This window comes from Trachemys scripta, chromosome 8 (genome assembly GCF_013100865.1).
Source record: "Trachemys scripta elegans isolate TJP31775 chromosome 8, CAS_Tse_1.0, whole genome shotgun sequence".
Classification (NCBI taxonomy): Eukaryota; Metazoa; Chordata; order Testudines; family Emydidae; genus Trachemys; species Trachemys scripta.
In genome coordinates this window covers 66,698,948-66,722,182 of record NC_048305.1, presented here as the reverse complement: position 1 = coordinate 66,722,182, position 23,235 = coordinate 66,698,948, and the positions used below count along the sequence as shown (strand labels likewise).

The 23,235-nt window shown below is 48.0% G+C and overlaps 1 protein-coding gene and 1 long non-coding RNA gene across 9 annotated transcripts in view; one reads left to right on the top strand and one right to left on the bottom strand.

Moving 5' to 3' along the window:
- Positions 1–1,957, top strand: part of LOC117881486 — a 49,657-nt gene extending 47,700 nt beyond the window's left edge. The window contains exon 8 of the long non-coding RNA XR_004646818.1: positions 69–1,957. This is a non-coding gene — a long non-coding RNA (uncharacterized LOC117881486). The remainder of the gene's footprint in view (positions 1–68) is intronic.
- CAMSAP2 (calmodulin regulated spectrin associated protein family member 2) overlaps positions 1–23,235 on the bottom strand; it is a 177,499-nt gene that overhangs the window by 32,528 nt on the left and 121,736 nt on the right. The gene's annotated exons all lie outside the window — the stretch shown is intronic.

The following is a 23,235-nucleotide window of genomic DNA, read 5'->3' as shown; positions in this document are numbered from 1 at the left end:
TGTACTTTGGGGAATATAATTGTAGCATCAGACACTATGAGTAACTATTTCTACCATGTCTTTTGTAGAACTACCACATTCCACAGACAGTACTTTTACCATGGCTGGCTGTTTGTATGTAAGTAAACCAAAGGTTAAGATAGGTTCAAGAGCAAGATTTTCTTTACAGGTAACGTCTAGCCTATAAATCCTGGGTAAAATTTTCAAAAGTGCCTAAGAGAATATCTTAGACATGAGAATATCGTAAAGAAAACAATTCAAATACAAAAGCATCTAACAGCATATGGGACAGCCTATCTCACCACCTGGCAGTTGAATTTAAAAGGACTGGTAGCTTGATTTTTCAATTTTGAATACCCTTGGCTTCATGGTTTTGGGGATCAATGTGAAAATCTCATGCGGTGACCCCATGGCTTCTTTAACTTGGGTTGTGGTAAAGTGAACGAGAAGGAGAACATCACGAGTGATCTGGTGTGGCATATAGAAGAATGCACATATTGATATTTGAGATCCTTCTCTGAGAGTTCCAGGTATTAAGACAGCCTGACAACAAATCAAGCTTAATAAACAGTCCATTTTTTGTACAGTATATTAACAAAACTGAAGGTAGTCTGTTAGTATAGAACTACATCAGGAAAATATGAAATTATAGCTGCTGCCTTAGCTTCCAGCACCTGGGACAAAATATGACTTCTGATGCTTATTAACATAAAAATAAGCAGCATCCTCATACTCTCCCAGATACAGTTTAATAGCTGCAGTTGAAAGTTGACACATCATTCAAACCATATGGAGAAAGACATGTTAACTTAATAGTACATTCAAACTGTTTAAAGTTGTTTCAGGATATATTTTTACTGCAGAATTAACGTGGGTTCTTATTTGGGTGTTGTCCCTAACTTTGCTCCCACCCACACATAAAAACCTCTGTCCTGAGTTTGGGCGTGATTTTAATCCAGACTAACCATCTTATCTGGGGCTATAGGCTAAAGCCCAAGTGCTGCTTTCACTCGAACTAGTAACCTGCACACTTTGCAGCGAGGATGCAGGCTAAATCACTTGAATGTTGACAGTCCTCCGATGCATCCTACAATTCCCCCCATGAATGCAGAAGGACAGACAAGTTATCCCACTATTTATCAGAAATAAATTATACAGTGACGCACCTTACTAAAAACCACTGGATATATCCAGCAGTCCTAGCAACAAACACAAGTAAGTGCATCTATTAATAGTAAGGACAGAGTAACTAGTGGCTGCTCACAACCCGGGGTAGGAAAACCCAATGCTCAGATTTGGGAGCTGATCACATGTGCTTAAACTGAAAGCTGTTCATACACCTCACAGAATAAAAAGGTTTAGTGGCCAACAGCTGATCCAGATGCTGTCATAGTTATGGAATACAAACTACAAATATTATTAGAAAAAAAGCCCTGCCTTTCCATTCAGCATGATAATTAAATGAGGGAAAAATTATCCATTGAAGAAAAGTGTTCTATTCAGCAATTCTGGTTTAGTATAGGGTATCTTTTGGACTATAACACATACTAGAGGAAAAAATCAGACCTAAGTTTCAAAATAAATATGATTTTCTTACTGGGATAATTTCTATACCAGGGATAAAACCCCAACTCCTATCTTGCAGATACACATTTTTACTATAAACTAAAATGTCAGTTACTCTACTAGTGATAGTTTTGCCCTCATTTGGAAGAGCCCTATAAGTTAAGTACTTTTCATTTTTATATACTGAAATATTGTATGAACATATTGTGACGAACTCAAATGTTATAAGTCTGTAAATATTTTCTACCTCATCCTTGGCTGATAAAATATGGTGTTTTTCAAAAGTGCTGGGCAACCAGCAGCTCTCATTGACATAAATAGGGAAAATGAATATAGATGACATAGCATAAGAAGTTATAGAACAATCTAAGTACCAAACATTATTAAAAGAGCTGACCAAAATTTTTTGATGGAACAGTTTTCTGTCAGAAAATGCTGTTTCATTGAAATCAAAACGTTTCATGTGAACATGTGATTTTGATTGAAATTTTTCTATTGAAAATTTAAAGTGATTTGAAATAAACATGGAATATTTTGTTTTGATTTTCTCATTTTGTGTCATCTTGATTTTTATATTATATTATATTTAATATTTTATGTATATTTTATATTACATCATTATGTTTCAATATGGTCATTTCAATGTTCCCAAATCAATTTTTTTTCAGAATTTCCATTCTGCAAAAATTCTACTTTTCCTCCCAATTTAGGAGGAAATCAAATTTCAAAATATTGGAATTTCCTACAGTGGAAATTCCATTTTCGGATCAGCTCTAGTTATTAAATAATGTATCAGTAACTGATCCACTAGTATTTATACTCACATAAAAATTAATTTGTATTCTTAGGAAAAAACATACAAACACCACAGCAGCTATTTCTCACATTCCAAATGAATATAAAAAGACTTGTTTTGAAAAACTCGATGTTGCAGGTCCACAATTATGTGCCTTAGTAGGTACCATTGCACCTTTTTATGGATGCTAATGCTGTCTTTGGGGGCAAATCCTGAACCCCTTTGTGGTACAGCAGAAATGGTACAGTTCTGCTGCACCAGGATGTTAAGCCATGGAACCCAGTTCTATGGGAGTCCCTCTGCCTCTTTTAAGGTCATGGCAGAATTGTGTTGGGGAGTTGGGGGGGCTGCAGGGATGACTGCAGCTTCAGAACTACAGCAACAGGTATTGAGTGGCTGGGCTCGGCTCCACACTTTGGGGAAAGAGGGAGCATTCCTTTCTTGTAGCCCATGTGGAACTCCTGCATACAGCTAGGTGAAGTTTTTCAAACCATCGGTTTATTTGCTGAAAAATGCAGTTTCAATCAACCCAAAACTATTTGTAAATTTGACCCAATTAGTGTCTTATGGGAAAAAGTTTTTCAGGGCCAGCTGCAGGACAGCAGCAATATGTGCTAGAGACAGTGAGACCTTTAGGCCAGTGATTAGGACACTTACCTGGGATGTGGGAAACCCACATTTAAATCCCCCCTCTGGAGCAGGGGTTTAGACTCAGATCTCCTCCCTCCTAGGTGAGTATCCTAACCAAGAGGCTACCGGCTATTATGGGGTGGGTTGCTCTCCATCTCTCCTGTTGAAGCTGTTCCACTCAGTATAAATACTTAAATATTCATTGGATCAGAGACTTGAGACTCAGGGTATATCTACACTAGGAAATTAGGTCAAATTTATAGAAGTCGATTTTTTAGAAATCGATTTTATACAGTCGATTGTATGTCCCCCCACTTAAGACCATTAACCCAGCGGCGTGCGTGCACAGTGCCAAGGCTAGAGTTGACTTCAGGAGCGTAGCACTGTGGGTAGCTATCCCACAGTTCCCGCAGTCTCCGCCGCCCATTGGAATTCTGGGTTGAGATCCCAATGCCCGATGGGGCAAAAACATTGTCGCGGGTGGTTCTGGGTAAGTCGTCAGGCCCCCCCTCTCTCCCTCCCTCCATGAAAGCAACGGCAGACAATCATTTCAAGCCTTTTTTCCCTGGGTTACCTGTGCAGATGCCATACCACGGCAAGCATGGAGCTCGCTCAGCTCACCAGACGTCTCCTGGGTGCTGGCAGACGTGAGACTGCATTGCTACACAGCAGCAGCTCATTGCCTTCTGGTAGCAGACGGTGCATTACACCTGGTAGCCATCGTCGTCGTACTCCTGGGTGCTCTTTTAGCCGACCTCGGTGAGGTCTGTCAGGGTTGCCTGGACATAAATGGGAGTGACTCCAGGTCATTCTCTTTTTAAGTTTTGTCTCATAGAGATTCAGTCCTGCCTGCAGTCATACTGCACCGTCTTCTGGAGAGCACCCAGGAGACGACGATGGCTAGCAGTCATACCGCACCGGCTGCTGCCAGCCTAAGATGTATAAGAGAAATGGAGTGGATCAAAACAAGAAAGAGACCAGATTTGTTTTGTATTCATTTGCTCCCCCCACCCTCCCTCTGTAAATAGTGGGGGGAGAGATAGCTCAGTGGTTTGAGCATTGGCCTGCTAAACCCAGGGTTTTGAGTTCAATTCTTGAGAGGGCCATTGTGTGTACTTCTCCTTGATGCAAACCCACCCCCTTTGTTGATTTTAATTCCCTGTAAGCCATGTTGTCAGTCACCCCTCCCTCCGTCAGAGCAATGGCAGACAATCGTTTCGTGCCTTTTTTCAGCGCAGACGCCATAGCACGGCAAGCATGGAGCCCGCTCAAATCACCGCGGCAATTATGAGCACTGTAAACACCACGCGCAGTATATGCAGAACCAGAACCAGGCGAGGAGGCGACGGCAGCACAGTGACAAGAGTGATGAGGACATGGACACAGACTTCTCCCAAAGTACAGCGCCCTACAATGTGGATATCATGGTGTTAATGGGGCAGGTTCATGCCATGGAACGCCAATTTTGGGCCCAGGAAACAAGCACAGACTGGTGGGACCGCATACTGTTGCATGTCTGAGACAATTCCCAGTGGCTGCGAAACTTTCGCATGCGTAAGGGCACTTTCATGGAACTTTGTGACTTGCTTTCCCCTGCCCTGAAGCGCAAGAATACCAAGATTAGAGCAGCCCTCACAGTTGAGAAGCGAGTGGCGAAAGCCCTGTGGAGGCTTGCAACGCCAACAGCTACCGGTCAGTCGGGCATCAATTTGGAGTGGGCAAATCTACTGTGGGGGCTGCTGTGATCCAAATAGCCAACGCAATCAAAGAGCTGCTGCTATCAAGGGTAGTGACCCTGAGAAATGTGCAGGTCATCGTGGATGGCTTTGCTGCAATGGGATTCCCTAACTGTGGTGGGGCGATAGACAGAACCCATATCCCTATCTTGGCACCGGAACACCGAGTACATAAACCGAAAGGGGTAATTTACAATGGTGCTGCAAGCACTGGTGGATCACAAGGGACGTTTCACCAACATCAGTGTGGGATGGCTGGGAAAGGTACATGACACTTTCATCTTCAGGACTCTGGTCTGTTTCAAAAGCTGCAGCAAGGGACTTTCTTCCCAGACCAGAAAATAACTGTTCTTCTTCGAGTGCTTGCTCATATCCATTCCATTAGGTGTGTGCGCGCCGCGTGCACGATCGTCGGAAGATTTTCTACCCTAGCAACACCGGCGGGTCGGCTGTGGAGCCCCCTAGAGTGGCGCCTTCATGGCGCTGAATATATACCCCAGCCGACCCGGCGCCCCCTCAGTTCCTTCTTACCGCCCCTGACGGTCGTTGGAACTGTGGAGCGCGGCATAGCTGATCTCCACTCTCCCTAGCTTCATTTGTTATAGCAGTTAGATAGTTTTAGTGTTTATAGTTAAATAGTTAATAGTTAAATAGTTAATAGTTGTAAAGTTGTTATATTAGTTCAGGGGATTAAGGGGGTCTCTCCCCCCTTTTTCTCCCCCGGCACCGGGACCGGGCTCATGCCCAACGCTCCCGGCTTCAAGCAGTGCGCCTCCTGCGCAAAGCCTATGCCCACGAGTGACCCGCACGACTCCTGTCTGAAGTGCCTGGGAGAGTCCCATCAAACAGATAAGTGTAAGATCTGTAAGGCCTTCAGACCTAGGACCAAGAAGGAGCGGGACTTTCGGCTCCGGCAACTCTTAATGGAGGCGGCACTGAGTCCATCCACTACTCAGGCCCCGGCACCTAGCGCCTCGGTGCGCAGTGCCCCGGCGGCGCCGGCAGCGACGACCACGCGAGAGGCGTCGGACAAGCCTCCCCGGCACCGGACCTCGTCGGCACCGCAGGTACAGCAAGTGCCTCGGCGCCGTTCGTTATCCCCAGGGCATAAAAAAGCCCATAAAACGGGGACCACCGTGCCGAAGACGCCGGCTCCCCCAGTGCCGGGGGTAGAGCCGCGTCCGCCGGTGGAGCACCGGAAACAGGTGCCTCCAGCACCGTCGACTCCGGCGCCGAAGCCGTTGAGTCCGGTACGGACAACGTCTCCACCGAGACCGGCGGTGATTCAGTGCCTCCCGTCGACTCCTGAGGCCTTCGAGGCGGCGAGAGACTTGATAGCTCTCACGGAGCCGGCACCGCCCCAACCACCGGCACCGACGGCACCGACGGCACCGTTGACCTGCCCGATCCAGTCGAGGGGGAAACCTGCCTTGTTGCGCCCTCCATCGCAAGGGCTGGAACCTCGGCACCGATCCAGGTCCCGAAGCAGGTCCCCACGCCGCTCGCAGTCCCGGCGCCGAATATCACCTCGGCACCGGTCGTACTCGCGGCCAAGATCATCTTCGCGGCACCGCTCGACGTCTCGGCACCGGTATGATCGTCGGCACCGATCAACGTCGAGACGCAGTTCTCGGCACCGCTACGGTCGACGTTCGACGTCGAGAGGCCGCTCCCGGCACCGGGCATACTCCAGGTCCTCGTCGAGGTCCAGATCCGACTCCCGGCACCGACGAGGTCATCGGCACCGGTCACGGTCCCGGCACCGGTCGCCGGCACCGCGTGGAGATAGAAGATCTCCGGACCGGCACCGTGCGGCACCGCAGCCCACGGGATTGGTCCCGACTCTCTCGGCACCGCCATGGCCATCGAGATCGGTGTCTCGCTCATCAGAGGACCTGTCGAGATCGGCATACCCTCCTCAGGGGCAAGCCGAGGAACAGGACTTGGGCCATTGGCAGGGGATGCCGGAGGACCATTCCCATGGCCCATCTCACTGGTCGTTTTGGACCCCGTGGGCGTACCACCAGGAGCAAGGGGCTCCAATTCCCTCGACCTCTCGCTCGGGTCACTCCGTGAGAAGGGCCCCGGAGTCCACCATCTCTCGGCCTCCGCCAGGGGACACGGAGGCTTCCGTGTCCGTCGCACCTGACGCCCTGGACCCAGACGCGGGTGATGCTCCAGCCCGGGAACAGGGAGACCAGGACCGGCCCTTGGATCCGGTTCCACCGGAGGCATCTTCCTCTTCTTCGCCAGACGAGGCAGTGGCGGGCACATCCTGCACAGGCCCTCCTCCGATAGATCTTCGGGCTCACCAGGATCTTCTGCGCAGGATGGCCCGTAATATGGACCTGCAAGCGGAGGAGGTAGTGGAGGTACACGACCCGATCGTGAACATCCTTGGAGCGGATGCCCCATCGAGGGTAGCGTTACCCCTGATCCGCACGATACAATCAAATGCGGATACGATATGGCAAACCCCTGCCTCTATTCCACCCACAGCGAGAGGGGTGGAAAGAAAGTACTTTGTCCCGTCAAAGGACTACGGGTACTTGTACACCCACCCACAACCGTGTTCACTGGTGGTAGCATCGGTGAACGCACGGGAGCGCCACGGACAGCAGGCGGCAGCGCCTAAATCAAAAGAGGCCAAGCGCCTTGATTTGTTTGGCCGTAAGATTTACTCAGCCGGTGGGCTGCAACTCAGAGCGGCAAATCAACAGGCGCTCCTGAGCCGTTACAATTTTAACTCCTGGAACTCTATGGGGAAGTTCAAGGAGTTGATTCCCCAAGAGTCCAGGGAAGAGTTTGGGGCCATGGTAGAGGAGGGTAAGAAGGTGGCTCGGACCTCCCTACAGGCCTCCTTGGACATAGCGGACTCGGCTGCGAGGACCATGGCCTCGGGTATCGCTATGCGGAGGATCTCCTGGCTTCAGGTTTCGGGTTTGCCTCCGGAGCTGCAGCAAACCCTACAGGATCTCCCCTTCGAAGGGCATGGATTGTTCTCGGACAAGACGGACTCTCGCCTACAGAGCCTCAAGGACTCGAGAACAATCATGCGCTCCCTCGGGATGCATGTTGTGGGCCCTCAGCGCAGGCCATTTAGGCCGCAGCCTCAGCGCTTCTACCCCCCCCCGCCTCGACAGAGACAAGACTCGGCCCGGAGGCGAGGACGAGGTGGTAGGAGAAGGTGGACCGGCCCTCAACCTGGTCAGAACCAAGGGCCACCAAGACCACCTTCAGGTCCTAGACAGAACTTTTGAAGGTGCGGTCGAGGACGGCGCCCCAGTCATTCCCCAGGATCCAACCCCCTCCTTTCGGGATCGTCTCTCCCACTTCCACCGTGCTTGGTCCCTTATAACTTCGGACCGTTGGGTCCTCCGCACGGTGGGGAGGGGATACGCTATCCAGTTTTCTTCTATCCCCCCCTCCTCCCCCCCTTCCCCGTCCCTCTTCAGGGACCCTTCTCACGAGCAACTTCTTATACAGGAGGTTTCTACGCTCCTGGCCATGGGGGCCATAGAGGAGGTTCCGATAGAGTTAAGGGGCAGGGGATTTTATTCCCGTTACTTCCTGATCCCCAAGTCCAAAGGAGGTCTGCGACCCATCTTGGACTTGCGCGGACTCAACAAATTCGTAGTAAAGTTGAAGTTCCGCATGGTCTCTTTGGGGGCCATTATCCCTTCCCTCGATCCTGGAGACTGGTTCGCCGCCCTCGACATGAAAGACGCATACTTTCACGTTGCAATCTACCCGCCTCACAGACGCTTCCTGCGATTCGTGGTAAACACGGTGCACTACCAATTTGCAGTCCTTCCCTTCGGCCTATCCTCGGCCCCAAGGGTGTTCACGAAATGTATGGCGGTCGTGGCAGCGTACCTTCGTCGGCAAGGGATACAGGTGTTCCCGTACCTAGACGACTGGCTGGTGCGCGGTCGCACCAAGGAGCAAGTTCAAGCTCACGTCCACAGAATAGTGCACACATTCCACGAGTTGGGCATCCTACTCAACAAGGACAAATCCACTCTAGAACCTACCCAGAGAATAGAATTCATCGGCGCAGTTCTAGACTCCAGACGTGCACAAGCCATCCTGCCAGACAACCGCTTTGGCACCATCACGAACCTCATTCAAGGGCTCAAGGCCTTCCCAACTACCACGGTGAGGTCGTGCCTTACCCTGCTGGGTCACATGGCTTCCTGCACGTACGTAACCAGGCATGCCAGACTTCGGCTTCGCCCACTTCAAACCTGGGTGTCATCAATATACCGTCCACATCGGGACAGCCTGAACATGGTAGTCACGGTCCCGAACTCGGTCCTGGCCTCCCTCACCTGGTGGCTAGATCACAATGTGGTCTGCGAGGGGATGCCATTTCACGCCCCACAACCCTCTCTGCACCTGGTCACAGACGCGTCATCTCTGGGTTGGGGCGCCCATCTCAACGAACACCATACCCAGGGGCTGTGGAGTACACCCCAGCTAGCCCTGCATATCAATGTTCGGGAACTGATGGCGGTACGCCTGGCGTGCCAGGCATTCCTCAATCTCCTACGTGGCCGCTGTGTGCTGGTTCTCATCGACAACACCACGGCCATGTTTTACATCAACAAGCAAGGAGGAGCACGTTCGTCAATTCTATGCCAAGAGGCCATTCGCCTGTGGGACTTCTGCATCGCCCACTCGATCCATCTCACGGCATCGTTCCTCCCTGGAGTCCAGAACACTCTAGCGGACCGACTCAGCAGGTCCTTCCAAACGCACGAGTGGTCTATCCGTCCGGACATCATACATTCCATCTTCCAGAGGTGGGGGTTTCCCCAGATAGACCTGTTTGCATCCCGAGACAACAGGAAGTGCCACATGTTCTGCTCCCTACAAGGTCGAGCTCCGGGCTCCCTCTCGGATGCGTTTCTCCTTCCCTGGAAAGATCACCTGTTTTATGCCTTCCCTCCGTTTCCTCTGGTCCACAAGGTACTGCTCAAATTACGCAGAGACCAGGCACAGGTAATTCTGATCGCTCCAGCGTGGCCGAGACAACATTGGTACACCACACTGTTGGAGCTCTCGGTTCAGACACCGATCACACTTCCATTATGTCCGGATCTCATATCTCAGGACCACGGTCGGCTGCGTCACCCCGACCTGCAATCACTCCACCTCACGGCGTGGCTGCTCCATGGTTCACCCAGGCAGAGCAGCAATGCTCACACTCTGTCCAACAGATCCTGCTGAGCAGTAGGAAACCCTCAACACGGACCACGTACCTGGCCAAGTGGAAACGGTTCTCCTGTTGGTGCGAACAACGAGCCACGTCCCCGTTGCAGGCACCCATTCCTCTCATATTGGAATATCTCCTCTCCCTAAAACAACAAGGGTTGGCGATATCTTCAATTAGAGTTCACCTGGCCGCTATATCGGCCTTTCACCCAGGGGAACTCGCGTCCTCGGTATTCTCTAACCCGATGGTTGTTAGATTCCTCAAGGGCTTAGACCGGACGTACCCGCAACAGCGTCATCCCGTCCCGACGTGGGATCTCAATCTGGTTCTCTCCAAACTCACAGGTCCTCCATTCGAACCACTAGCCACCTGCTCACTTTTGTACCTATCCTGGAAGACAGCCTTCCTCGTAGCCATCACCTCAGCAAGGCGCGTTTCTGAGCTCAGGGCGCTTACATCTGAGCCCCCTTACACAGTCTTCCATAAGGATAAAGTGCAGCTTCGCCCACATCCTGCCTTTCTCCCTAAGGTGGTTTCTACATTTCATATTAACCAGGACATCTTTCTCCCGGTCTTTTACCCCAAACCACATGCCACTCGCCAGGATCAACGTTTGCATTCCCTGGACGTACGAAGGGCCCTGGCCTTCTATATTGACCGCACAAAGCACTTTAGAAAGACGACGCAACTCTTCGTTGCAGTAGCCGACCGAATGAAAGGCTCACCGGTCTCCTCACAACGCCTATCCTCCTGGATTACGTCTTGCATCCGGACTTGCTATGACCTGGCAGGTGTCTCAGCACCGCACCTCACCGCTCACTCCACGAGGGCCCAAGCTTCCTCGACTGCTTTCCTGGCACATGTTCCGATACAGGACATCTGTAGAGCGGCGGTTTGGTCATCAGTCCACACGTTTACAGCTCACTATGCACTAGTGCAGCAGTCCAGGGACGATGCTGCATTCGGGTCAGCGGTTTTGCACACAGCAATGTCTCACTCCGACCCCACCACCTAAGTTGGGCTTGGGAGTCACCTAATGGAATGGATATGAGCAAGCACTCGAAGAAGAAAAGACGGTTACTCACCGTTGTAACTGTTGTTCTTCGAGATGTGTTGCTCATATCCATTCCAAACCCGCCCCCCGTCCCCACTGTCGGAGTAGCCGGCAAGAAGGAACTGAGGGGGCGCCGGGTCGGCTGGGGTATATATTCAGCGCCATGAAGGCGCCACTCTAGGGGGCTCCACAGCCGACCCGCCGGTGTTGCTAGGGTAGAAAATCTTCCGACGATCGTGCACGCGGCGCGCACACACCTAATGGAATGGATATGAGCAACACATCTCGAAGAACAACAGTTACAACGGTGAGTAACCGTCTTTTGAGGATGTTGACATGCCTATAGTTATCTTTGGGGACCCAGCCTACCCCTTAATGCCATGGCTCCTGAAGCCGGACACAGGCAGCCTGGATAGTAGTCAGGAGCTGTTCAACTATAGGCTGAGTAAGTGCAGAATGGTGGTAGAATGTGCATTTTGACGTTTAAAAGCTCGCTGGCGCAGTTTACTGACTCGGATAGACTTCAGAGAAACCAATATTTCCATTGTTATTACTGCTTGCTGTGCGCTCCATAATATCTGTGAGAGTAAGGGGGAGATGTTTATGGCAGGGTGGGAGGTTGAGGCAAATTGCCTGGCCACTGATTACGCGCAGCCAGACACCTGGGCGATTAGCAGAGTACAGGAGGGTGCGGTACGAATCAGAGAAGCTTTGAAAACCAGTTTCATGACTGGCCAGGCTACGGTGTGAAAGTTCTCTTTGTTTCTCCTTGATGAACCCCCACCCCTTGGTTCACTCTACTTCCCTGTAAGCTAACCACCCTTCCATCCCCCTCTTCAATCACCACTTGCAGAGGCAATAAAGTCGTTGTTGATTCACATTCATGCATTCTTTATTAATTCATCACACAAATAGGGGGATAACTGCCAAGGTAGTCTGGGAGGGGTGGGGGAGGAGGGAAGCACCGGGTGGGGTGGGGGACGAGGGAAGGATAAGGCCACAATGCACTTTAAAACTTATTGAATGCCAACTTTCTTTTGCTTGGGCAGTCCTCTGGGGTGGATTGGTTGGGAGCCCGGAGGCCCCCCCCACCGCGTTCTTGGGCATCTGGGTGAGGAGGCTATGGAACTTGGGGAGGAGGGCGGTTGGTTACACAGGGGCTGTAGCGGTGGTCTGTGCTCATTCTGCCTTTCCTGAACCTCAACCATACGCTGGAGCATATCAGTTTGTTCCTCCAGTAGCCTCACCATTGCCTCTTGCCTTCTGTCAGCAAGCTGATGCCACCTATCATCTTCAGCCCGCCACTTATTATCTTCAGCCCGCCACCTGTCCTTGCATTCATATTGTGCTTTCCTGGACTCTGACACTGTCGCCTCCATGCATTCTGCTGTGCTCTTTCAGTGTGGGAAGACTGCATGAGCTCAGAGAACATTTCATTGCGAGTGCGTTTTTTTCGCCTCCTAATCTTCGCTAGCCTCTGGGAAGGAGAAGATTGTGTGGGCGTTGAAACATTTGCAGCTGGTGGAGGAAAAAAAAAGGGAGAGTGGTAGTCAAAAAGACACATTTTAGAGAACAATGGGTAGATTCTTTCACGATAAACCTTGCTGTTAACATTACATAGCACTTGTGCTTTTGGTACAAAGTCGCATTTTGCCTCTTATTGAGGGTATGTTGGTTTGGTGTGAGAGATCACTCACGCAGGGCCGGGCAACAGAATTCGGCTTGCAGGCAGCCACGGTAAGACACAATCTTTTGGCTTCTTTAACCTTCATAACATGTGGGAATGGTTTCAAACAGCAGCGCACTCATTTCCCATACCAAGCAGCCATTGGGTTGGCCATTTAAAATGGGATGGCAATTTAAAAGAAGGGGCTGCGGTTTTCGGGTTAATGTGCAGCACAAACCCAACTAACCCCACCCCCCCAATTCTCTGGGATGATCGCTTCACCCCTCCCCCCACCACGTGGCTAACAGTGGGGAACATTTCTGTTCAGCCACAGGCAAACAGCCCAGCAGGAACGGGCACCTCTGAATGTCCCCTTAATAAAATCAACCTATTTCAACCAGGTGACCATGAATGATATCACTCTCCTGAGGATAACACAGAGAGATAAAGAACGGATGTTGTTTGAATGCCAGCAAACACCGGGACCATACGCTGTGTTATGCAATGATTCCAGACTACGTGCTACTGGCCTGGTGTGGTAAAGTGTCCTACCATGGCGGACGGGATAAGGCAGCCCTCCCCAGAAACCTTTTGCAAAGGCTTTGGGAGTACATCCAGGAGAGCTTTATGGAGATGTCCCTGAAGGATTTCCGCTCCATCCCCAGACACGTTAATAGACTTTTCCAGTAGCTGTACTGGCCGCAAATGCCAGGGCAAATTAATCATTAAACATGCTTGCTTTTAAACCATGTATACTATTTACAAAGGTACACTCACCAGAGGTCCCTTCTCCGCCTGGCAGGGTCCGGGAGGCAGCCTTAGGGTGGGTTCGGGGGGTACTGGCTCCAGGTCCAGGGTGAGAAATAGTTCCTGGCTGTCAGGGAAAACAGTTTCTCCGCTTGCTTGCGGTGAGCTATCTTCAACCTCCTCATCATCATCTTCCTCGTCCTCAAAACCCGCATCCCTGTTGCATGCTACTCCATTCGACGGAGTCAAAGCCGAGGGTTGGGGTAGTGGTGGCTGCACCTCCTAGAATGGCATGCAGCTCATCATAGAAGCGGCATGTCTGGGGCTCTGACCTGGAGTGGCTGTTTGCCTCTCTGTTTTTTTGGTAGGCTTGCCTCAGCTCCTTAAGTTTCACGCGGCACTGCTGCCGGTCCCTGTTATAGCCTCTGTCCTTCATGGCCTTGGAGATTTTTTCAAATGTTTGGGCATTTCATCTTTTGGAACGGAGTTCTGGTAGCACGGATTCGTCTCCCCATACAGTGATCAGATCCCGTACCTCCCGTTCAGTCCATGCTGGAGATCTTTTGCGATTCTGGGACTCCATCGTGGTCACCTCTGCTGATGAGATCTGCACTCACCTGCAGATTGCCATGCTGGCCAAACAGGAAATGAGATTCAAAAGTTCACAGGCCTTTTCCTGTCTACCTGGCCAGTGCATCTGAGTTGAGAGCGCTGTCCAGAGCGGTCACAATAGAGCACTCTGGGATAACTCCCACAGGCCAATACTGTCGAATTGTGACCACACTACCCCAAATTTGACCCGGCAAGGTTGATTTCAGCGATTTCGTTGGGGGAGGATACAGAAATCGATTTTAAGAGCCCTTTAAGTCGAAAAAATGGCTTCATTGTGTGGACGGGTGCAGGGTTAAATCGATGTAACACTGCTAAATTCGACCTAAACTCGTAGTGTAGACCAGGGCTCAGATATCCCTCGTGCCAGGTCAGCATCCTAATCACCTGGTTATAGGCTAGTCTTTCAGTCTCTCCTGTTAAATCTGTTCTACTTTGTATAAATACATACTTTGTATAAATTGAGCCAGGGAGAGAGAATGACGTCAACTGGTGATTAAGGCACTCACCTGGAGGTAGGATACATGGATTAAAATCCCTTCTCTAATTCAGGCAGAGAAAGTCCCTTCTCTAGAGGAGAGTCAAACCTAGATCTCCCACATCCCAAGCAAGTGCTGTAACCACTGCCTACAAGTTATAAGGGGCAGACAAATGCACACACAGTCATATGACTGAAAACACTTCTCTGATTTCCTGACAAATTCTGAACATTTTCAGAATCTAACTGAATATTTTTTCTAATTTTTCAGTTTGCTGGCTGAACTGATAATCAGTTATTCATCGAGCTCTACTCCTGTACCAAACGCTTCTATCCAAGCTTAGAGGACAGGAGTTATCCCTTTGAACATTTTGCCTTGATTATCCCAGTGACACTGGCAGAACAGGCACCAGATCATGCCAGGGTCCACATGTCTTAGCTGGACAGTGACAGATACATGGCAGGACTCTGTCTGGCTCACTTGTGGGTTAACATTGATAAAATAAGTATTAGAATTATCAGAAAGTGTTTAGTCTCTATTGAATGCTTGTGAGTTGCTGCATGCAGTAATCTTACTTGTAATATTGGTGTTCCATAGTGTAATATTATGTTTGAGTGGTTGTATTGTGACCCCCTGTGACTGTAATGTCCAATACAGAAGAGGGCCATTAATTAGCGTGAAGAGCTGCTCTTCTACAGAAATTGTTACATTTCTGTAGAAGAGGAGACCCATCTATAACAGGCAGTCTTGGGGTAGGGCCCTACCAAATTCATGATCCATTTTGGTCAATTTCATGGTCATAGGATTTTAAAAATAATACATTTCATTATTTCAGCTATTTAAATGTGAAATTTCAGTGTTGTAATCATAGGGGTCCTGACCCAAAAAGGAGTTGTGTGTGGTGGGGAGGAGAGGTCACAAGGTTATTGTTGGGGGGGGGTTTGCAGTACTGCTACCCTTACTTCTGCACTGCTGTGGGTGGCGGCACTGCCTTCAGAGCTGGGCAGCTGGAGAGCAGCAGCTGCTGGCCAGCAGCCCAGTTCTAAACGCAGAGCCACCGCCAGCAGAAGCGAGAATGGCATGGTATGGTATTGCCACCCTTACTTCTGTGCTGCTGCTGGTGGGGTGCCGCCTTCAGAGCTGGGTTCCCGGCCACCAGCCGCTGCTCTCCAGCTGCCCAGATCTTTAGGCAGTGCAGAAGTAAGGGTGGCAATACCGCGGCCCCCCTAAAATAACCTTGTGATCCCCCCTCTGCAATTCTCTTTTGGGTCAGGATCCCCAATTTGAGAAATACTAGTCTCCCCCGTGAAATCTGTATAGTATAAGGTAAAAGCACACAAAAGGCCGGATTTCACAGGGGGAGACCAGATTTCACGGTCCATGATGTATTTTTCATGGCCGTGAATTTGGTAGGGCCTTAGCTATGGGTGAATCTTACAACTGGGAAATCCAGACATCTGCATTGAGGAATCATCAACAAAAGGACTCAAGACTCTTAGTGTTGTTCTGCTTTCTACTCCATGAAGATGAGTCATGCAAATGGATTCCTCCCATCAGCTGAGTTTGCAGCTCAGAGCACATGGCAGGAGGGGGATAAAAACCTCAACCAAAACATAGGTATCTCTATGTTGCTTGGACTCTCGGGGGGGAAGGGACGTGGAGGAGGGGGCCAAGGTTTTCTTAGGCAGAAGCAAGATATCCTCAGCTGCTAAGCCTGTGTTAACCCTAAAGGCCAAATAGAGTTTGCTGATTTATAGAAGCCTATATTACCTTTTGAAACCCAAGACTAAAGCCTGGTCTACACTATATGGTTAGATGACCGAACTGTGGAAGCGTCTTCCCTTAAATTTGGCTCCCACCAACGTAAGTGCCTCTCTATGCTGATTTAGTAACACCATCTCCTTGAGCAGCATAAAGTCACAGTCGACATAATTAGGTCGACAGAGTGTCAGTGTGGACACTAGGGTTGCCAACCTTCCCAGATTGGCATCGATCTCCCGGTAGCTCCTGAAACCAATACGGGAGATTTTAATAGGCCGCTAAAAGTAGGCTCCCTACCTGCCCTGGTTCTGCGCAGTTCCCAGAAGCAACCAGCATGTCCAGCTCCTAGGTGCAGGGGCAGCCAGGGGGTCTCTGCGCGCTGCCCCTGCCCCGTGTGCCGACTTCGCAGCTCCCACTGGCTGGGAACCACGGCCAATGAAAGCTGCGTGGGTGGTGCCTGCAGGCAGGGGCAGCGCACAGAGCCTGCACCCCTCACCCCCTCCCACATCCCAACCCCCTGCCCCAGTCTCCTCCCTCACCCAAACTCCCTCCCAGAGCCCACACCCCCTCCTGGACCCCAACCCCAGCTCCAGGCTCAGCCCAGAGTCCCTTCCCTCACTCCGAACCCCTCAGCCCCACCCCCCAGCCCAAAGCCCGCATTCCCACCCCCCACCACAGCCCTGTGAAAATGAGCGAGTGAGTGAGGGTGGGAGAGAGTGAGCGACAGAGGGAGGGGGGATGGAGGGAGCAGGTCCTCAGGGAAGGGACAGGACAAGAATGTTTGGGTTTCTGCGATTAGACAGCTGGCAACCCTAGTGGACACTGCATTGCTTACATCGACTGTTACTAGCCTCCAGGAACAATCCCCCAATCCTCCACACTGACAATACGAATCGATACAAGCGCTCCTGGTGAGAACGTGCACCACCGACACAAGGAGCCAAATGTGCACACACGAACACTTTAATAACTATGGTGACTGTATGCAATGTAAGTTAGGTCAACATAATTTAGTAGAGTAGACATGGCCTAACTCATTTGTTTGTCTGTCTGCTTGCTTTAACCTTGTAAATAACTCTCTATTAATAAGTCTTCATATAGTTTACTGGATTGGCTACAAGCAGTGGCTTTGGTGTGAGACCTAAAGTGCAATTGACCTGGGGTAAGTGACTGTCCTTTGGGATCAGGAATAACCTGAATATTGGTGTGATTCTTGGTGTAAGGGACCATCTATCAAAGAGATAAGCTCATGTGGGTGGCAACACTCACCCGAGTACCCAAGGGGCTGTCTTTGACTCTGTGTGAAGGCTGTTATAGTGCCTGAGGAGTTTGCATTTGGTGCAGTTGGTGGACAAAATCTAAGTTTAGAACTCACAACCAATTAGGGATTTGTACCCTGGTTTCTAACAGTCTGCCCTGAGGTTGTCACTCATGCTCTTGCGTCACTGCTGGGAGCATTACTCTCCCAACCAAGCTTTTGGCTGGTTTTTGATATATCATCTGCATACTAATCTACAGTTAGTGCAGAAGCATGACATCATCTTAATGATGATAATTCATAACTGTGCTCTGAACACATTTTAGACTGGTTCAAAAATTACTCAACACTAGATGGCAGACTTGCAGCTGTAAACATTCGGGTTTATAGCTCTACTCTCTCATTTTCTAAACGATTCTGACCTTAGTTACGTCTTTCCCCTTCTTGACATTTCATGCCTACCTAAAAGCTATTAATTAACTTGATAGAAAAATTAGTTTACTCATGACTTTTAATGGAGTACAATGAAATAATCCTACTGTTCAGATATAGTTGTCAGAGTAAATGAATACAAGTTTCTATACAAAAATGTACTAATTGCATTTCTTGTTTCTGTATAAAAGGCAAACAATGTAAGGGTGGTTTTTATGGTTCAGCAAAATTTACATAAATGATCTTTTAAGTTTTCTTCAGAATCTCTTTATTTCCCCACACACAGTTTTAGAATTAAGATTAATTTGAAAGAATCCATATACTTAAGGCATTACATGTCAGAAAATTTCACAGATCGTCCAGAAATAGTTAATCTTAATGTTTATAGAGCATTTTTGCTGTCTTAATATTTATTAATTTTGGAATTGCAGATTTAAAAATTAAAGCTTAATTAATAGCATAACATAATTAAAAAATCCACAATTCTTTTATAACCAAACTTCAATCAACTTGTGTTCCGGAGGGGAAGTAGCCGGATGCAAACATAATCAGTCTTTCAAAAACTATTCATGTAAAAATACATATTAATGAGCTGCCTCAAATTTGAGTCGATAGTTAATATAAATATTCAACAGAGAGATCAGAAGACAGAGTGAAAGGCCAGAGAGTTGAGATGTTTCAAACATTCTGTGGAGAAGGCCAAATTACATTTTTAAATTATGGACTGTGGGCTTGGACTACAATGTTAGGCCCAGTATATCACCTAGATCAACAGTAGTTCTCCCACTGACATCAGAAGGAGATAAAACGTGGCCCTTATGTAGCAACACAACCATTAGGATTCATCTATACTGCAAACTTCTAAAGTATGAACATGATTTTGAGCCACTGCGGGCATGTCCACATGGAAACGTAGCGCATGGCAAACCAGAGCATGACTCTACAAGGCATTAGCTTGCTGCACGGTATGTCACAGCAGGGTCCTCACGGCGATTTAGCATGCAGCAAGCTAGTGCGTGATAGATTTACATTCATGTGCCACATACTATGTCTCTGTATGGACAAGCCCTGAGTTAGATGACATGATGCTGAACATGTTTTTTTTTACTGGTTAGCAAATCAGTCAGCATTATGTCAGCAAACTGCTGTTCAAAACTGTATTCAAATACAAATGAGCCCTTAGATACTGTTACTGTTGCATTTAACATTGCTTAGTGGGAAAAACTGATTCCACCACCGCTATTTCTGCCCTTCGCTTATCTGGCCTTTTGTGCACGCAATTACACACTTTGCATGCTTAATTTAGTAATTACATACAGAAATAAGGCATCCATTTCATGTGTGCGACTTCACAACTAAATTATTTGAAGATCTGGTCCATATTAGATTTCAGACTTAACACCCTGCTTAGATGACTGTGGGGAGTTCAGACCTTCCATAACTGTTTCAGACAAAAACAATGTTAAATCCGATCACATACAGAAGTTTGACTTCATAACATAAAGCTTCCATTCTGTTGGATCTGAACAAGTCAAGCAGGTCAGATACATTTAAGATTCCTGACTTAAGAAAAATATTCTCTAAGGCCTGGTCTACACTAGGAAATTAGGTTAATATAACTAAATTGCTCAAGGGTGTGAAAAATCCACACTCCTGAACGACCCAGTTAAACTGACCTAATCTCTAGTGTAGACAGCACTATGTAGACAAGTGAATTCTCCCATCGCCCTAGCTACTGCCTCTTGGGGAGGTGGATTACTGGCGCTGACAGGAAAAGCCCTCCTGTTGGTATGGGTAGTGTCTTCACTGAAGTGCTACAGCGGTGCAGCTGCATCACTGCAGTGCTTTAAGTGTAGACAAGCCCTAAAACACTACTAGAAGGAACAATAGTAGTAAGGGAAATAGGCTACATATAATGCCAAAAACGAGACTAGCTGACCCAAAATGTCTTTTGCACTCATACTATGTACATATATGATTCTTTTAGCAATGATGGGCGATCACTCATTACCGAGTATGATCATCTTCCATGGGAGTTATGGGTCCTCAGGTGGCTAATAAGGCCAATCCTTGAACCACAAGTTCTATTACAATGAGGGCAGATGTTTTCAGGCTCAGCAGGAAGCTGTTGACCATGACTGGAGAACAGTCTCTCCTTCCTCCTGTACCTCTTGTCCTCTTTGGCTTGTCGGAGAGCAAGTTCAAAATGCAGGGGACCATCATGTAGGACTTCACTCCATTTTAAGCGATGCTGGGCAAGGGTCTCCCAGGTATTAATGTCAATATTACATTTTTTTAGGTTGTCCTTCAGCAAGTCCTTATAACGCTTCCGTTGTCCACCCACATTACGGTTCCCGTCTTTCAGCTGAGAGAACAGGACCCGTTTTGGGAGGCGATGGTCTGGCATCCATGACCAGTCCAGCGGAATTGCTGATGGATGATCACTGCCTCGATACTGGTGGACTTTGCCTCTTCCAGAACACTAATATTGGTGCACCTGTCTTCCCATTTGATCTTCAGAATCTTACAAAGGCAACGTTGATGGTGCCTCTCAAGGGCTTTCAAGTGGTGTCTATAGGTTGTCCAAGTTTCAGACCAATACAACAGTGTTGGGAGAATAACGGCTTGATAAACAAGAAGCTTGGTGTCTGTTCGAATGTCGTAATCTTCAAAGACCCTGTGCCATAAATGAAAAAAAGCTACACTGGCACAGCTCAGACGATGTTGAATTTCTGCATGAATATCTGCCTTGGATGAAAGATGACTTCCAAGGTAGAGGAAATGATCGACATTCTCCAGTGCCACTCCATTGATTTTGATAGATGGGGCATGTAATACCTCATTTGGAGAGGGCTGATAGAGCACTTTAGGCTTCTTGATATTAAGAGTGAGACCAAGACATGCGTAGGCATCAGCAAACACATTCAAGATAGTTTGAAGATCTCTCTCAGAGTGGGCAAAGATTGTGTTGTCATCAGCATACTGAAGTTCCACAATAGATGTTGTTACTCTTACTCTTGGCTTTCAGCCTGCTAAGCCTGAAAAGCTTTCCATCCATTCTGTAAGTGATTTCAATGCCAGCTGTAAACTTCCCAGCAATTAGGTAAAGAATGACAGCAATAAAAAACGCAAATATGGTTGGAGCAATACCTTTAACATGTCTCACCTGTCAGATGGAGCATGTGATCTTTCATAAGCGATCAAACATGTCTCCTCTGATACACTCTTAGTGTTAATTAGGCTAGGAAGTGCAAATTCTAGGATGCCTTAAACTCAAATTGACAACAATACATGGCAAGTAAAGAGATTTTTCTGTGACAGTTTAAGCTTTACCTGTAAAGATTTTCTGCAAATTTTCACACCTGCATGGACTCATTCTTCCACCAGGTGGAACATGTGTCTGTGAGAAGACATAATGAGAGCTCCCCCTTGTTGCCTCTTTTCCAGATCAAAGTGATTTCCCAGATACGTGTAAAGAAAAATATGAGAAAACCATCACAGGAGAAAACAGCTTGTAGGAGGTGGGGGGGAAGAGAAAGGGCAAAGGGAAAAAAGGGCAACCTGACACAACCAAACTTTGCTAAGAATAAAAGAGACCCAAACTTCTATTCTTTTTTGTTTCTTGTTTGATGGAAGGGTTGATCCTGACTAGGATAGGAATTTTTAGAAAAGAAATTTCTGTAATACTTATTCCACTATCTGATTATTTTTTATTCCTCACCATTTCATCAGATTTTACCTATTATCTTTGTGTCTCAAAGTAAATAAGCCAATACCTACTAATCCACTGTGTAGTGCCTCAAACATCCATGGAACATATTCAGATATCTTCTGCAACATCACTAGCCGTTACCTTAGGGAGTATGCTGTGATGATCTTTTGGAATGGGGAGGGAAAAGGGTGTCTTTTTTCTTGGCTTCATATGCTTCTTAATTAATCCATCTGGAAATGGTGTCTTTAGAAGCCAACGTGCCTTTTATACTGTAAGTAAGCTAAACAAATAACTATCTGTTGAATCACTTGAAAGGCAGTACAATATGTACACACCATAAAACACTTTGGATGATTAATGACTGAAGCCTATTTGTTTGACTTAGTTTCTATGATTGTTGATATCGGACAGAAACAGTCATTACCTTCTTGGTTAAGTCAAACTCAGAATTCTTATTTCACACATATTCATGAACTACCTTGTCTTTGTGTAACTGGAGGATGCAATGAGCACATTAATGTAACCCAAAATACACAGTTTTGACCTGACATGCTTCAAGAGAAATAGGGCATAATCTACTCCCTGTGCTCCTTTATTTATTTTAAATCAGAGACCATTTTCTATTGTTCTCAGCCAACCAGCTAGAGGAACTGAAGTCTTCTGGGACAGGAACTTGATGACGGTGACTCTGATGCCCCTTAGGTCAGCAGTGAATTATCTGAGAACTGTTTGGGCAGACTGTAAGTCTGGCATGTGTTAGAAGTGGGTGGTGGGAATCTCTGAAATCATTTAACTCTCAGGATATGTCTACACTGCAGTATAAGTCCAGGGTTAGTAGGACTTTAGTCAGCTGACCTGTGTTAGAGAACCCTGGACTTGAGCATCTACATTGTATTTTAACCCTATGTTAAGACTCTTCTAATCCTTGCTTGAACTTAGGGCTCTAGTGTCCACACTGCAATGAGCAGACCAAGCCAAACTAATCTTATCCCAGAATCCCTAGCGCTCACCCCCAACCCCAAAATGTGGCCACTCTAGCCTAAGACCGTGGTGCACTGTGGGAAAACTTTACTGCCTGTCCTGTACCTTGCCAAGAAGCAGCTCGCTTTGCAAAAGGCTTGATCAATTTGCTCTCCGTTGCAAATCCAGGAGGCTGTCTGATAGTGTGCTTGCAGATCTTTGATCAGAAGAGAATGGGTTAACGCTGATCTGAGCTGCTGCCATTTGCCAAGAGGAGGGGGAATGGCTTCTGTTTTCATTAGAGTGGACTGAAGATTGTTGAGATAGTGAGAACTAAGGAAGTTGTCCCAGGGAATTGTGGAATACTCCCAAGTGACTCGCGGGACCTCAGGCAAGCGGGCCTGCATCTCTTCTGCAAAGCAATAGGGCTTGAATCCTGACTCTTGGATTAACTCGAGCTCGGATGCTCCAGCCCTGCAGGGCCCTGGGACCCTGGATTGGCGCAATTGCAGTGTAGACACAAGGGGAGTTAGGCTTGAGCCCAGGCTCAAGCATAGGCTCACACTGCAGTGTAGACATATCTTCAATGACTGAACATGACACACTTCTGA